General features: G+C 41.4%; 1 long non-coding RNA gene across 4 annotated transcripts in view; it reads right to left on the bottom strand.

Annotated features, from left to right (window-relative positions):
- LOC123861500 (uncharacterized) overlaps window positions 1-17,674 on the bottom strand; it is a 79,775-nt gene that overhangs the window by 33,023 nt on the left and 29,078 nt on the right. The gene's annotated exons all lie outside the window — the stretch shown is intronic.

The raw sequence follows: 17,674 nt of genomic DNA, 5'->3' as shown, positions 1-17,674 counted from the left end.
GTCATCAGGGGTTCTGTTTGAGGGGGCGCCTGGCCAGCTCACTCGGTAGAGCACACCCCTATTGATCTCAGAGTCCTGAGTTCAAAGCCACCTCCTGTGTAAAGCTTGCTTAAAAAAAAAAAGAAAGAAAGAAAAGAAAGAAAGGAAAGAAAGGAAAGAAAGAAGAAAGAAAGAAGGAAGAAAGAAAGAAAGAAAGAAAGAAAGAGAGAAAGAAAGAAAGAGAGAAAGAAAGAAAGAAAGAAAGAAAGAAAGAAAGAAAGAAAAGAAAGAAGAAAAGAAAAGAAAAGAAAAGAAAAGAAAAGAAAAGAAAAGAAAAGAAAAGAAAGAGTGACTTGTAAGGGGTTCTGTTTGCCACCTTCCTCCTCTGAAAGGCAGGAGTTTTTGTTTCCTTAAGTCCTTCATCCTGAGGTTAATTTGCACTCACTGCTTTGATCCCCCTACAAATCTAATGCAAAACTAAGACACCATTCTGTAAGGAGGAGAAAAGGCTAGATTTGTGGCCACATTAAGTTCTCCTACCCAGAATGTAGTATCACCTTGCGTTCTGCGCAAAGCTAGCCTAATGTGGACCTGAAAGGATGACCCGGGTGGGGGTGGGGTGGAGATCTGTCCTGACCAGGAAAATGGTATTTGCACTGTGTCCTGGGCCCAAATATTCTAGGCCACAGCAAGTGGCATTCATGATGCAACCAAAAACCTTAGAGCACCAGGCTCTGGTACCAAAGAATATAAAATGCAATGGAGTGGATCTCCATTTTGCCTTCCAAATGGGGACAAATTCTTCAATGTGTTCCCAAATTTTCCAGGAAAAGTTGGGAGTTTTGTGTCTTTTTTTCAGATCATTGATTTAGCCTGTTTGGTCTGAAACTCTTGCTGTAAAATCCTATTTGCCCTGGCAGACTAAAACATCTCTGGTTGCCTTTGGAAGTTGTAGCAATAGGTCCATATAAAGGTGAAGTTTAGCAGTTAAGCAGAAATAATTGTTTAGGGGCACCTGGGTGGCTCAGTTGGTTAAGCGTCTGCCTTCTGCTCAGGTCATGATCCTAGGGTCCTGGGATCAAGCCCCGCGTCAGGCTCCCTGCTCAGCGGGGAATCTGCTTCTCCCTCTCCTACTCCCCCTGCTTGTGTTCCCTCTCTCCATGTGTCTCTGTCAAATAAATAAATAAAATCTTAAAAAAAAAAAAAAGAATTGTTTAGAGAATTCTGCAGATCATTGTGTCCTTTCCATTTCTAGGGACAAGCATAAATGAAATAAAACTTTTAAAGATATTGTTGTTCTTCTTTAGTACTATGGCTAAGAAAGGATTTTTCCTTCTCAAGTAAGTGAGCTCTTTTTTTTTTTAAAGATTTTATTTATTTATTTGACAGAGAGAGACACAGCGAGAGAGGGAACACAAGCAGGGGGAGTGGAGGAGGGAGAAGCAGGCTTCCCGCGGAGCAGGGAACTGGATGCGGGGCTCGATCCCAGGACCCTGGGATCATGACCTGAGCCGAAGGCAGACGCTTAACGACTGAGCCACCCAGGCACCCCATCAAGTAACTGAGCTCTTTAAGTATTCCCTGAAAATAGCCCTATATGGAGAATGAGAACAGACTGGGTCCTCCTCCGATCGCCTGGGTGGCTCAGTCGTTAGGCATCTGCCTTCGGCTCAGGTCATGATCCTGGGGTCCTGGGATTGAGCCATGCATCCGGCTCCCTGCTCGGCGGGAAGCCTGCTTCTCCCTCTCCCACTCCCCCTGCTTGTGTTCCCTCTCTTGCTGTGTCTCTCTCTGTCAAATAAATAAATAAAATCTTAAAAAAAAAAAAAAGACTGGGTCCTCCTCCAGCAGTTCCTTCTGGTCCTAAGATGCAGACTGTCTGAATTTTTATTATAAAGAAGTAAGTTTAGTAGTTTATCTTGGCTTTCCAGCCCCAGCCCCTGGTGATGTTGATGCCCACAAAGAACTGGATTGCCATTTATAAACTTTTTTTCTCTTATTTCTTTAACCAATTGCCAAAACTCCTTTATTTGTTTCAAAAGGCTTGCAGATACTGTAAAAGATAAGGACCTAGAGAACAAACATCCTTCTTGTGAAACTTGTTTTCTCTGTCTTTTTTTAAAAAAATTTTTGCATTTTGGGGCACCTGGGTGGCTCAGTTGGTTAAGCGACTGCCTTCGGCTCAGGTCATGATCCTGGAGTCCCGGGATCGAGTCCCGCATCGGGCTCCCTGCTCGGCAGGGAGTCTGCTTCTCCCTCTGACCCTCCACCCTCTCATGTGCTCTCTCTCTCATTCTCACTCTCTCAAATGAATAAATAAATAAAATCTTTAAAAAAGAAATTTTTGCATTTTAAATTGAAGTATAATTAACATACACTGTGATATTAGTTTCAGGTGTATAATTAATGATTCAACAATTCTATATATTTCTCAGTGCTCATCAAGAGAAATGTACTCTTGGGCGGCTGGCTGGCTCAGTCAGTGGAGCATGGGACTCTTGGACATAGGATTGTAAATTCAAGCCCCACGTTGGGTGTGGAGATTACTTAAAAATAAAATCTTAGGGGCGCCTGGGTGGCTCAGTTGGTTGGGCGACTGCCTTCGGCTCAGGTCATGATCCTGGAGTCCCTGGATCGAGTCCCGCATCGGGCTCCCTGCTCGGCGGGGGGTCTGCTTCTCCTTCTGACCCTCCCCCTTCTCATGTACTCGCTCTCTCTCATTCTCTCTCTCTCAAATAAAAATAAATAAATAAATCTTTAAAAAATAATAATAATAAAATCTTAGGGCACCTGGGTGGCCCAGTTGGTTAAGAATCCGACTCTTTTTTTTTTTTTTTTTAAGATTTTATTTATTTATTTGACAGAGAGAGACATAGCGAGAGAGGGAACACAAGCAGGGGGAGAAGGAGGGGAGAAGCAGGCTTCCCCGCGGAGCAGGGAGCCTGATGCGGGGCTCGATCCCAGGACCCCAGGATCATGACCTGAGCCAAAGGCAGACGCTTAACGACTGAGCCACCCAGGCGCCCCAAGAATCCGACTCTTGATCTCAGCTCAGGTCTTGATCTCAGGGTCGTGAGTTCACACTGGGTGTGAAGCCCACTTAAAAAATAAATAAATAAATCTTGAAGGAGCACCTCGCTGGCTCAGTTGGAAGAGCCTGTGGCACTTGATCGTGGGGTCATGAGTTTGAGCCCCACAGTGAGTATAGAGATTACTTAAGTAAGTAAACTTAAAAAAAAATTTTTTTTTAAATCTTTAAAAAAAAAAAGGACATGTGTACTCTCAAAAACCTCACCTATTTCACCCATCCCCCACCCACCTCTCCTCTGGCAACCACCACAAATAATATTTGTTCTCTATATTTAAGAGTCCGGTTTTTTGTGGAGTTTTTTTGGTCTTTTTCTTTGTTTTGTTTCTTAAATCCTACATATGAGGGAAATCATATGGTGTTCCTTTCTCTGACTTATTTTGCTTAGCATTATACTCTGTAGCGCCATTCATATTGCTGCAAATAGCAAGATCTCATTCTTTTTTATGACTAATAGTCCAGTGTGTAAGTGTGTGTGTATGTGTTTGTGTGTGTGTGTGTACCACTTCTTTATCCATTCATCTATCAGTGGTTACTTGGGTTGCTTCCATATCTTGGTTGTTATAAATAATCCTGCAATAAGCATAGGGGTGCATATATCTTTTTGAATTAGTGTTTTTGTTTTCTTTGGGTAAATACCCAATAGTAGGATTACTGTATCATATGGTACTTCTATTTTGAATTTTTTGAGGAACCTCCATATTGTTTTCCACAGTGGCTGCACCAATTTACATTCCCATGAACAATGTACAAGTGTTCCTTTTTTTCCATACCTCACCAACACTTGTTATTTCTTGTCTTTTTTATTTTAGCCATTCTGACAGGTGTGAGGTGCTGTCTCATTATGGTTCTTATTTGCTTTTCCCTCGTGATAAGTAATGAGCATCTTTTCATGTGTCTCATGGCCATCTGTGTGTCTTCTTTGGAAAAATGTCTATTCATATCCTCTGCCCATTTTTTAATTTGAGAGAGAGAGAGAGAGCATGCCAGTGAGCAGGGGGAAGGTAGAGGGAGAGGAAGAGAGAGAGAATCTTGAGCAGATTCCCACTGAGTGCAGAGCCTGACGCACGGAGCTCTATTTCGTGACCCTGAGCTCATGACCTGAGCTGGAATCAAGAGTCAGATGCTTAACTGACTGAGCCATCCAGGCTCCCTTGCCCATTTTTAATTGGATTATTTGGTTTTTGGTGCTGAGTTGTATAAATCTTTATATATGTTGGATATACTGTACTGAATATGTCATTTGCAAATATCTTCTCCCATTCAGTAGGTTGCCTTGTTGTTTTTGTTGATCATTTCCTTTACTGTGCAGAAGCTTTTTATTTTGATATAGTTCCAGTAGTTTAATTTTGTTTTGTTACCTCAGGAGACCTACCTACAAAAATGTTTCCATGGTTGCTGTCAAAGAAATTACTTCCTATGTTCTAAGATTTTTATGGTTTCAGGTCTCACACTTGGGTCTTTAATCCATTTTGAGTTTATTTTTGTATATGGTGTAAGAAAATGGTCCAATTTCATTCTTTTGCATGCCACTGTCCAGTTTTCCCAGCACCATTTGTTGAAGAAACTATCTTTTCCCCATTGCATAGTCTTGCCTCCTTTATCATAGATTAATTGACTGTATAAGTGTGTGTTTATTTCTGGGCTCTCTGTTCTGTTCCATTGATCTATGTGTCTGTTTTTGTGCCAGTACCATACTGTTTTGATTTATAAACTCCTTTTTAAGGAGGGAGTGATGAGGGCGCCTGGGTGGCTCAGTTGGTTAGGCGACTGCCTTCGGCTCGGGTCATGATCCTGGAGTCCCGGGATCGAGTCCCGCGTCGGGCTCCCTGCTCGGCGGGGAGTCTGCCTCTCTCTCTGACCCTCCCCCCTCTCATTCTCTCTCTCAAATAAATAAATAAAATCTTTAAAAACAAAAACAAAAAAAAAAAAGGAGGGAGTGATGGTGGCCAAGAAGGATATCGACATGCCAAAGCACCCAAGCTGTCAGACAAGAACATGCCCCCTTTGTGTCATGAGGGTCATGTTTTCTCAAGTCATGAGGCTACTGAAGGAACAGTTTGCCTGACATCTTTTCTCCTGATACATTACCAACAAAAGTAGCCAGTATTTCCATGATTACCACCATCTGCCCCCTGGGATCATGCCTGCCACCTGGTGTTCCAGCCATCCTGACACTGATAGGCCTGCTGAAAGGTCTGGAGGGCAAGTGGCCTGCAAGACTCAACTGCGGGAAGCTATAGACAAATTGCTGGGTCATGTTGCTGGTTTAGCAACCAAATTCCCCTTTAGAGGCAATATGGTTGTGAATTTGGATAGCCAGCTTAGGTTGGAGGGAATTATGTTGAATACATCTATAGCCAGAAAAAAATTTCTTTGAAAGTTTATCTTGACCTAAAGTACTTAGGTTCATTTATCTATTTGTTCAAACCTTTGTAATTATACAGCTTTAAAAACATAAATTTTGTTTTTTTACTTTCATTTATTTATACCATAAAGTTATTATAGTTCCTTCTAGAGCTAATATTCTATGTCTTCTATCACAGCACATTCTAGTGCAGTGTCCTGTTTACACATTGCACTCTCTTCATTTTTGTAGATTATTTACTGGTAGATCTCATTTGCAAGTTAGATGGTGAGAAATGTTTGACTCGCTTGTAAGGCAGGGGTCATGACTTAGTGACCAATGAGGCCATATATCTAATTGGTGCTCAATAAATTTTTTGATGATTATAATGGCCAGTGCCTTTCTCCATTCTCTGTACTTGTCATGCATTTTTGTATTTATTGGACACAAGCTTAATACTAGGACTCCTACTGTTGGGTATAATAATTCTACTCTTGGGAATTTATCATAAGGACATATTAAAAACAACTGAGAAAAACATACACAATGATTTATTTGAAGAATTATTTATAATAACCTGAACATTTTGGAACAAATTCAAATATCCGATAGGATTATGGGTAAGGAAATTATGGTATAAATACTATAGAATAATTACATAAACTTTAAAATTTATTTGCCTGGTATTTAAAATGATGTATTTGTGCATGTTGAGCTAGATAAACAAATAGAAAAATGTATAGAGCTTGGGGCGCCTGGGTGGTTCAGTCGTTAAGCGTCTGCCTTTGGCTCAGGTCATGATCCCAGGGTCCTGGGATCGAGCCCCGCATCGGGCTCCCTGTTTGGCAGGAAGCCTGGTTCTCCCACTCCCGCTCCCCCTGCTGTGTTCCCTCTCTCACTGTGTCTCTCTGTCAAATAAATGAATAAAATCTTTTAAAAAAAATGTATAGAGCTTGATCTTAATTATATAAAAAATGCAAAGCAAAAATCTGTAAAGAAATAGAATATAATATTAGTAGAATTTCTTCTAGGTGGTAGAAAGCAAGGTGTATCTTAAGTTGAAAAGAAAAATGAGAATTCATTGAAAGCTCTCATGGGTTCAACAAGTCAATGGGGACAGAACACCAAACTTAGAAAATGTGCAGGAATCAAGGCAGCTCTGGAAGACCAAGAAGTAGGAAGCTATAGGGAACCTGACTGGCTCAGTCAGTAAAGCATTGCAATTCTTGATCACAGGGTTGTAAGTGTGAGTCCCACATTGGGTTTAGAGATTACTTTAAAAAAAAAAAAGGTAGGAAGCTGCAGGGCACTGCCCCCATTGAACTCTACCACAGCTAGCTCAATGGAAACATCCGTGCCATCTGTCTAGAGTAGAGTCTCAGCAGGAGCATCTCTTTGCCAGGCCAAGATCAGATACCTCACTCTAGCTGCTGAAATGCTACAGTTCAAGAAGAGGGAAGATGTCTCCACCTAAGCTTCCACTGTGGAAAGCAGAGCATTGCATCTCACCTACATGGTATACGATAAAGGATTTCTCCCACACAGGAAGAAGAGTTGCAAATTGGATAACCAAAAAAAATGACAGAAGTCTACAACAGTTTTTTCCTTTTTCATGTTTTCAGCACTTTATAAATCATCTTCAGGGAAATTTTATTATGTGTGGAACCTGCTAAAATAAACTACTATAACTTTTTTCTTCCTCATAGCATGAAGGCTAGCAGAATAATGCCATTCCAAAATATGACTGTAGGAGTTCAGGACATGCCAACCCAAAATATGCCACTTTGGTGTATTAGTTATTTTGAGCTGTAGGCTCTTGAAAAACAGCAGATTCAGGGAACTCCCCTTACCTGCTTAAGACAGAGCCTCCAAAAGGAGCTCAGTTGACATAAATCCCCTCCCTAAGAGTTTCATCAACCAAGGAAGACTGACTTTTATCAAAGGAGAGGAGACTAGAAGTCAAAACCATACCCAGAAAGACTGTGTCACGAACTATCATATCATATATAATCTATTATTCTAAGTGCCCATTTATCTTTCCTACATATCATTTATTCTCCCCTAAGAGGCCTACATTCCCCCCCTCCTCTTCCCCTATTAAACTGGTATTTATTCCTGAATTCTAAGACACATCAGGGCATTACTCATTTTTCCCTGGGTATCTCCCATGTACACATGAGGTATACATGTTAACTTCTGTTTGTTCTTCTCTTGTGGTGTTAATTTGTGTTTTTATTATAGGGATCTCAGCTAAAAACTCAGAAGGACAGAGGGAAAATTATTTGTCTTCCCCTGCAAGCACTATGTTAAATTAGAAGGATTTGTTTCCAGTCTTTAAGAGATGTACCCAAAGTTGGTATAAAATCTTAATCAAATTAAGCTTCCTTCTACTCCACATATGCTGAGTTCTTGCTTTAAAAAGATAATCATAAATAGGCACCTAGGATTTATCCAATTTTTTTTTCTCAATCGAGATAATGATTTTTCTCTTTTAGTTCCTTAATGTGGTAGATTTTCTATTTTTGAACCAGTTTGGCTTTTCTAGGATAAACTACTTGATTTTGATGTATGACTTTTTTTTAATACCTTGTTAATTGTTTAGCTAGTACTTGATTTAGGATTTTGTGTGTGTGTGTATTCACATTCATAAGTATTTAGGGCCAATAATTTTCATGTATTGTCCTTATCTTGTTTTTTTTTTTTTTTAAGATTTTATTTATTTGACAGAGAGAGACACAGTGAGAGAGGGAACACAAGGAAGGGGAGTGGGAGAGGGAGAAGCAGGCTTCCCGCTGAGCAGGGAGTCCAATGCGGGGCTCGATCCCAGGACCCCAGGATCGTGACCTGAGCCGAAGGCAGGCGCTTAACGACTGAGCCACCCAGGCGCCCCAAGATTTTAGCCTTCTTATTTGTTTGTTTATTATTATTTTAAGTAGGCTCCACACCCAACATAGGAGTTGAACTCACAACCCTGAGATCAAGATTTGCATGTCTACTGACAGAGCCAGCTAGCCGCCCCAATATTTTAGGCTTCTTAGAAGACCTCATCACCAGAAAAAAAAAAGTTGTAACTATGTATGGTGACAAATGTTAAGTAGACTTACTGTTGTGATCATTTCACAATATTCACAAATATCAATCATTATGTTGTACACCTGAAACTAATATATGTCAGTTAATTCTCAATTTTAAAAAAGTAAATAAATGAATGAACGCATTTTTAAAAAGATCTTAGCCTTCAAAAATGAGCTTGACCATTTCTGAACTTTTTTACTTTCTAGAACAATTTGCATAAAATAGATGCCAAGAATGCCTTGAAGAACTCAGTAAAATTAGCTCTGCCTAGCATTTTTTTGGAGGGCAAATATTTGATAATCATCTGAATTTCTTTAGTACTTGGCTTTAATTTATTTTTTAAAAAACCTGCAACAGAAAGTTGTGATTTTAAATTTTGAAAACCAGTTGGCAGACATTTTATTTTTATTTTTTTTAAGATTTTATTTATTTGACAGAGAGAGAGAGAGCACAATCAGGGGGAGCTGCAGGCAGAGGGAGAAGCAAGCTCCCCACGGAGCAGGGAGCCCGATGCGGGGCTCTATCCCAGCACCCTGGGATCATGACCCAAGCCAAAGGCAGACAGACACTTAACCAACTGAGCCACCCAAGTGCCCCATGATAGACATTTTGTTTATTTTTTTAAAGATTTTATTTATTTATTTGACAGGGAGAGACACAGCGAGAGAGGGAATACAAGCAGGAGGAGAAGGAGAAGCAGGCTTCCCACCGAGCAGGGAGCCCGATATGGGGCTTGATCCCAGGACCCCGGGATCATGACCTGAGCCGAAGGCAGACGCTTAATGACTGAGCCATCCAGGCGCCCCTGATAGACATTTTAAAGTAAAGTAAGGATTTATTCTAAAAAAACAAACAAACACAAACCAAAAACAGTGTTGTATAAAACCCAAGCGTTTCTGGGTTCACTGAATGCTGTTTCTCAGTGCCAGAAACAAATACTGTGGTATGTACGGAGATGAGAGTAAACACACTACACTTTGTGTGCCCAGACATCCAGAATGCTGAAGCAGACTTGTGTTTACTTGTGTTTTCCTTCTGAGAATGTGGGACATCATCAGAGCCCTGTGAAGTGTAACCGGTGAGGCTGTGCTGGTATTTCTGGTGAAATATGACAGAGCTATTTCCAAGAAACAGGTTTCTTTCCCTCAACATAGGAGAGAACTCTTTGCTTCCTTACTCAAGAAGTCCGAAGGAACTGCTAGTTGATAGGAAGTATATCAAGTTACTGGAAAATGCCTTGCCTTTGGCATTCCAGTTGCTGGCTGAAAAAAGACATTGGAGACTTCATAAGCTGGAAGCTTTTATAATCAATCTCAGAAGTCTGGCATGCCCTGCCAAGATCACTATTTTGAGCCTCTTCCTGGTGCTACACACCATCTTTGCTTCCCACAAGGGAACTAAAACCCTCTGCCTTTCCTCCATAGCCAAGAGGGATTTTTACCTACCATCACTCCCTCCCCGCCATCCCTCCCAGTCCTCTTCCCCCTTCTTCCATTTAGTAGTTGTGCTTCTCAGCTGGTCTTTCATTCAGTCAAGGGTAGTATGTAAGGTGGAGTGGCCTCTTGCCAAGATCCAAGTTTCTGGGGAAGATGCGGTGGATACGCCCCGTATCACTAGTGAGTATGCCCCATATCACTATAGTAGAGAGGAAATGTGTTTCTGGCCTCCCAAATTGGGTGTCTGAATGTATTTTCAAAATACAAAAACATGGTTAAAATTGATTAGAGTCTCCAACTACCAGCACAGCCTTAAACTTTTGGGTTGTTAACTACAAGTATCCGGGAAGCTGGAAACAGAGGCCTAGCATAGTCTACAGAGCAACATCACTGTCTAGACTATAAACCTGTTCAACGCTTGGAGAATTGTAATGAGAAAAGGCTTTATAAGTCCCAAATCTTAGGAAAATAAAGCAGAGAATCACAAATCAGTGACTCCTCTATACTTTACTCTTACATTGACCTAGAATCTATATTTTGTTTACTTAGGTAAATGTGCTGACTTCATGAATTTCCCCCATATGTACATTTCTACCAAAAGGACTGGCTTAGATCCTCAAATCTATTTAGAAAACTTTTGATAATCTTCAGTGACAATAGGGGTTCAAAACAGGCACACACATATGCCATTGGTAGGAGTATCAATTGATGCAACATATTAGAGGCCAGTTAAGTGATACCAATTTAAAAAAACAAAAACAAAAAACTATGAGCAACATAAATGTCCATTGCTAAGGTTCTGGTTAAAGCAGAGTAATACAAATATTGGAATAATATGAAACTATTTTTTATAATGTAGCAGATCAATTGTACTAATGTGTGAAAATGCCCAACACACACTTAATTATAAAAAAAAGTTTACAGAATAGACTGCATATTATGCTCCTAATTATGATTTTATAGTTTATACATATTAATATAAATACATTTATTTGTACACATTTTTTATATTTGTTGAAGCATGTGTGTGTCCTTTTATATAAGCATTAGAATTTTGTCGAATAATATACAAGAAACTGTTAATGGTGATTAAGGGCTGAAAACCCTTATATCAGGAAACCACTTTATATCCTTCTTTATTGTTAAATTTTCTTACATGAGCAGGAAGTTTATCATTTAAAATACTCATGAACAAGGGCACCTGGGTGGCTCAGTCAGTTAAGCGTCTGCCTTCGGCTCAGGTCATGATCCCTTGGGATCAGCCCCCCATCAGGTTCCCTGCTCAGTGGGGAAGTCTGTCTCTCCCTCTCCATCTGCCTCTCTCCCCCACTCATGCTTTCTTGCTCTCTCTCTCTCTCAAATAAATAAATAAAATCTCTAAAAAATAATAATAAGGGACGCCTGGGTGGCTCAGTCATTTAAGCGTCTGCCTTCGGCTCAGGTCATGATCCCAGGGTCCTGGGATCGAGTCCCATATCGGGCTCCTTGCTCAGCAGGGAGCCTGCTTCTCCCTCTGCCTCTGATCCCCCCTGCTTGTGCTCTCTCTCTCTGACAAATAAATAAAATCTTTAAAATAATAATAATAATAATAAAATACTGATGAACAAAAAAAATTTTTTGAAAACATAATTGGGCTTCCTAATGTTGAAATCAAGAATCTCAGATTTGAATCTGCATTTAATAAAATTCTGCCTTTTGATGGCAGCTTTTGAGTCCCTGTTAGTCATTCAGGCTACTGAACCCCCAAGAAGAAACATTAGTGCATTAAGTCCCAAGCTTCTGTATTTGAGTAAAATCAGTGTAATCCTCATGCCTGGAAATGAGAATGTTTCCATGGTGCTTTATAAATCACAATACACACACCCCAATACATGCACTCTTTAGTGAAGATATTTAGATGTTTTCAAGGCATCGGTAACCAAGTGAGAAGATCCTTCTGGATCTCTGTTTCTTAGAGAAAGGAGGACAGTTAGGTCCGATGATGACTCTGGTGTCTTCTAATTTCATCTGCCTGCTGGCTAGCCACTGAGAGAATTTAGACGTGGGGACTGGGGATTACTGGAGAAGTTTTTCCTTTTTGTTTTTAAATGTATCTTTTAAATATGTCTTCTTTTAAATATATCTTCTCATTTCTAAGGTGTCATTTTTTTTTCTGTCCCAGTACGTTTTTATCATCGGCTATGTATAGAATGATAACAATTATTTTTATTATTTAAATGTGCTCACTGGTCCCTGGGAACGCTATTGATTTAAATGTTACCATCAGGGGCGCCTGGGTGGCTCAGTTGGTTAAGCGTCTGCCTTTGGCTCAGGTCATGATCCCATGGTCCTGGGATGGAGTCCCACATTGTGCTCCCTGCTCAGCGAGGAGTCCGCTTCTCCCTCTGCCTACCACTCCCCCTGCTTGTGCTTCCTCTCTCTCTCCCTAATAAATAAATAAAATCTTTAAAAAATAATAATAATAAATAAATGTTACCATCAGGGGAAGAGGCTCATGCTCTGTCCCCCAGCTGCCAATGGACACAAGCCAGGGCCCAGCAGCAACCAGGCTGGTGTCTATAGAGAGTAGTGAATGGCATTCAAGCTCTAGGGAAGACACAACTAAACTCGTAGTTCACAACAGGGCAGATGGGATGAAGGAGGAGAGCTCAGTAGAAGCAGCTAGCTCTTGCCCCATGTCAGATCCTGGAAGCTGCCAGGTAAAGCCCCAAGATAGGAGGTGCCACTGAGCCAGGGCCCTTTGCTCTAACCTCAAAGAAGGTACTGGACCACTGTCCATCCTCTCAGCCCAACTTTTTTGGATCTGTTGTTTGAGGGCAGCGAGAATCCCAGCCCAGATCTTGTTTTTGAACAGTGTTATTAATTCAGGTAACAGGAAAACCAGTTGGAATCCTCATCTGGAGGTCTCACATTGCTGCCTTTATTATTTAAGTCAGGATAGCCTGTATTTCTGAGGTGCTGAGTCTGTATACACATTGGAGAGTCAGAGGGAGGAGGTTCTCCCAGATGTTTTCTCTCTCAAGCCTCCTGACTAGCTGTAGATAATTCACAATATTCCCCAAATCTGTTAGATTTTGATTAGGGAATGTAGGTTTTTTTTTTTCTTTCCCAACAATCAACTTTTTTTTTTTTTTAAGATTTTTATTTATTTATTTATTTGACAGAGAGAGACACAGCGAGAGAGGGAACACAAGCAGGGGGAGTGGGAGAGGGAGAAGCAGGCTCCCTGCAGAGCAGGGAGCCCGATGCGGGACTCGATCCCAGGACCCCGGGATCATGACCCGAGCTGAAAGCAGTCGCCTAACCAACTGAGCCACCCAGGTGCCCAACTTTTTTTTTTTTAATAAAGATTTTATTTATTTATTTGACAGAGACACAGCGAGAGAGGGAACATAAGCAGGGGGAGTGGGAGAGGGAGAAGCAGGCCTCCTGCTGAGCAGGGAGCCCGATGTGGAGCTTGATCCCAGGACCCCAGGATCACTACCTGAGCCAAAGGCAGATGCCCAATGACTGAGCCACCCAGGCGCCCCCAAGGATCAACTTTCTTACTACCCTTGGTATAAATGGTATTCTGAAAAATAAAGGTAACAAAAACAGACAAAAACTAATCAGACGGTTCAAGAAGCTGAATTGACTTTTTTAACTTAGCCATCACTCTGCCACACTCAATTCCATAGAGGCCAATCACTAAGGCCAGCCTATGTTGCAGAGAGAGGGATTAAAACCCAGTTCTTAATGGGAAGAGCGTCAAAGAATTTGCTTTGTAGACATGTTTTTTGTTTTTTTTTTAAAGATTTTATTTATTTATTTGAGAGAGAGCATGAGAGGGGAGAGGATCAGAGGGAGAAGCAGACCCCCTGCTGAGCAGGGAGCCTGATGCGGGACTCGATCCCGGGATTCCAGGATCATGACCTGAGCCGAAGGCAGTCGCTCATCCAACTGAGCCACCCAGACATGTTTTAAAATCACAATATTCATGTTCTGGAGTGCCTTGGGATATTTTGAATATGCCAGTTAGAGGTACTATGTTTCTATAATTGAAGGAATACCAGGGGTGGCTGAGTGGCTCAGTCGGCTGAGAATCTGACTCTTGATTTCAGCTCAGGTCATGATCTCAGGATCCTGAGATTGAGCCCCACATTGGGCTCCATGCTGGGTGTGGAGCCTGCTTAAGATTCTTTCTTTCCCTGTGCCCCTCCCCCACCCCCTGCACTAGTGCATGTGCTCGTGTGCTCTCTCTCAAAATAAAAATAAATAAGGGGTGCCTGGGTGGCTCGGTCGTTAAGCGTCTGCCTTCGGCTCAGGTCATGGTCCCAGGGTCCTGGGATCGAGCCCCACATCGGGCTCCGTGCTCCCTGCTCCACGGGAAGCCTGCTTCTCCCTCTGCCACTTCCCCTGCTTGTGTTCCCTCTCTTGCTGTCTCTGTCAAATAAATAAATGAAATCTTTAATAAATAAAATAAATAAATAAATAAATAAGATTCTTTTAAAAAATAATAAAATTAAGGAATGCCAGATAGGAGGCACATTTGCTTCATTTTGATGGGGCTGCTTCCTTGACACTGTTTGCAGGGTCTGATCACCCCTTCCTTAGAGCTTTCCAAGCCTCCATATCCCAGTCATCAACCTTCCTTTTAGGTGTGAGGCTCAGAGATCAGGGAAGTGAGCCTTACACCACCTGTAGTTGTGTGGGCTTCCTGGGCAGACTCACCACAAATGTATCAGCACTTACCATTTTCATTTACCATGCCTTCCAGGGATTGTTTTAGACTGAGTAATTTAAGATCTGCCAGGTCACTTCTTGCCAGGGTTGTAATAGCCCACAAACAACTGCAAATAGGGCAAACAACTGGGCAAATACAAGTCAACCAAACGTCTTATCTTCTCTCTCTCTGATCCCATGACCAGGGATGTTAATACATGAATGGAGAGAGTGCAAATAGGGAAATTATCTATATTAAATCAACAGAGAGAGTGTGCCAACTAAAAGCACAAAGTTTCAAAGATAGTTCTAATCCTGGTTCTGCCATTTATTAGCTGTGCATAAAGTAAATCATCTATCCTCTCAGCTTCTCCATCTATAAAGTGGGAATGATGATAATATCTACCTCATAAGGTTGTCATATTAAACAAGATGATGCATATAGGGTCAGTAAACTTAGACCTACAAACTCAGTTATAGAAAGTAGTATTTTAAGGGGCACTTGTGTGGCTCAGTCGGTTAAGCATCTGACTCTTGATCTCAGCTCAGGTCTTGATCCCAGGGTTGTGAGTTCAAGCTCTGTGTTGGGCTCCATGCTGGGTGTGGAGCCTACTTAAAAAAAAAAAAAGGTAATATTTTATTTTAGTTTTTTAGATTTTATTTATTCATTTGAGAGAGAAAGTACAAGCAGAGGGAGGGGCAGTGGAAGAGGGAGAAGCAGGCTCCCAGAACTCCAGGATCCTGACCTGAGCCAAAATCAGGAATTAGCTGCTTAACTGACTGAGCTACCCAGGCACCTCCCAAAAAAGTAATATTTTTAAAATATTTATAATTCTAATTGATATCTGATCTGGCTCCCATGCTGCCAAGATCATCATTCTGGGAGCTTTCCCTTGCCCATCCATGGGGTTATACCAAGAATCCCATGAAGTGCTCAGTCCTCAGTGTATGCTTTGTGTATGTGTTTCCTTTTTTTTTTTAATGTGTTTCCTTTTTGATCAGTAGCCATCCGTCCACACATGTGATGACATGTTATTCTCATTGTCAGCACTCTGAAGTGCCTACATCATTCTGGAAGCAAAGGAATCTTTTGCTAAGGTATCCTATTGTTTGTCTGCCAAGGTGAAGGTGCACCAAATAGCTCTTCTTTCCCCGAGTCTTGCTGCCTCCCCATGCTGGTGCCAAAAAGGGATGGTGCTTTTCTGCACTTCTCTAGGATTTGCAGGCCTCCCTCCTCCTAACCACTTACCTGGAGGACTCTGTTTTTCAGGCCCTGTTTCCCCCTCTGATTCTCTAAGACACCATCACTTAGTGGTTCTCAAAGTAGGGTCCACAACGCCAGGGGGTCCCCAAAACCTTTTAAGGGGGTTGGAGAAATCAAAACTGTTTTCATAATTATAGTAAAATGTTACTTGTCCTTTTCACCATGTTGGCATTGGCACCAATAATACAAAAACAATGGTGTGTGAAACTGTGGGCGTCCTGGTGCTGATCGACACACTATGCCACTGCGGCATAACAGTTCTTTTGAACAGAAAGCATTTGAGTTCTCGAAATCCCTTATCTGCCTAAACATAGAGCCTCCCAAAAGAACTCAGTTGTCATAACTCCCTTCCCTGGAGCAACCAGAGAAGATTGACTCTTATCACGAGAGATGAGGTACCCATACCACACCTAAGCAGACAGGCGCCTACGGGCCCCCTTATCTTTCTAAAAGATCATTTGTTTTCCCATAAGTGCCCTTTCTCCCCTTCCCCTTATTAAGAAGGCCACTGTTTTCTTTTTTTTTTTTAATAAAAGATTTTAAGTAATCAGTACACCCAACGTGGGGCTTAAACTCACAATCCTGAGATCAAGAGTCATACACTCCACTGACTGAGCCCAGGCGCCCCTACAAGTCAGTTGTTTTCTGTAAATGCCCTTCTCCCTCACCTCTTTCTCTAATTAGGTGGAATATAAGCCCCAAATTCTTTTTTTTTTTTTAAGATTTTATTTATTTATTTGAGAGAGAGAGAATGAGAGAGAGCACATGAGAGGGGGGAGGGTCAGAGGGAGAAGCAGACCCCCTGCCGAGCAGGGAGCCCGATGTGGGACTCGATCCCAGGACCCCGGGATCATGACCTGCGCCGAAGGCAGATGCTTAACCGACTGAGCCACCCAGGCACCCTAAGCCCGAAATTCTGACCACCTCTTTGAGTCACACTTTTTGTGAACTCCAGTGTGTCCCTACTTGAATAAAAATAAAAATCTGTCTTTTCTCTTGCTAACCTGTCTTCTGTCAGTTTAATTCACAGGTTACCAAGAACTGAATCTAAGAGTACGTATACGGAAAGTTTTTTTCTCTCAGACACCATCAAACTATACTATTACTGCATTCTCCACTACCACACACTTGCAGTAAAAAAACAAACCAGTTTCACTTAACAGTTTCCTTGCTGAAGCAGCAAAGGTATTACTTTTATTAAATCTTGACCCTTTAATACTCTGTGGTGAAATAGAAAATACATATAATGTGCTTCTAATACGTATAGTAGTACAACACACTGGAGCAATTGAATTGTGAGCTAAGCTAGCTGCTTTTTTTCATGGAACACCATTTTCACTAAAAGAACTACTGACAGACAAACATTTTATTCAGACTTGGGCATTAGGCTAACATTTCTAGAAAATGAGCAAGGTGAGCCTGCTACTTTTAAATAAATAAATAAATAGACAAAATTTGTCACCAAGGATAAAATTTAGAATTTTGAAAAACTGGGGGTGCTTGGGTGGCTAAGTCAGTTGAGTGTCCGACTCTTGATTTCAGCTTAGGTCATGATCTCAAGGCCATGAGATCAAGCCCCACATTGGGCTCCATGCTCAGTGCAGAGTCAGCTTGGGATTCTCTCTCCCTCTCCGTCCACCCCTCCCCATGTTTATGTGCTCTAAATAAATGAATAAAATCTTAAAAAAAAAAAAAGAATTTTGAAAAACTTGTACCCATGATCTTGAGGTTAACAGCTTCCCAACACATGGACAACATTTCTCATGAGATCAGTGGTGATAATA

The sequence above is a fragment of the Mirounga angustirostris genome, unplaced genomic scaffold, assembly GCF_029215605.1.
Source record: "Mirounga angustirostris isolate CCGP_5_RB_7025 unplaced genomic scaffold, mMirAng1.0.hap1 SCAF_9, whole genome shotgun sequence".
Lineage (NCBI taxonomy): Eukaryota > Metazoa > Chordata > Mammalia > Carnivora > Phocidae > Mirounga > Mirounga angustirostris.
Note: the sequence above shows the minus strand (reverse complement) of the source record. Positions and strands in the feature narration are given on the sequence as shown.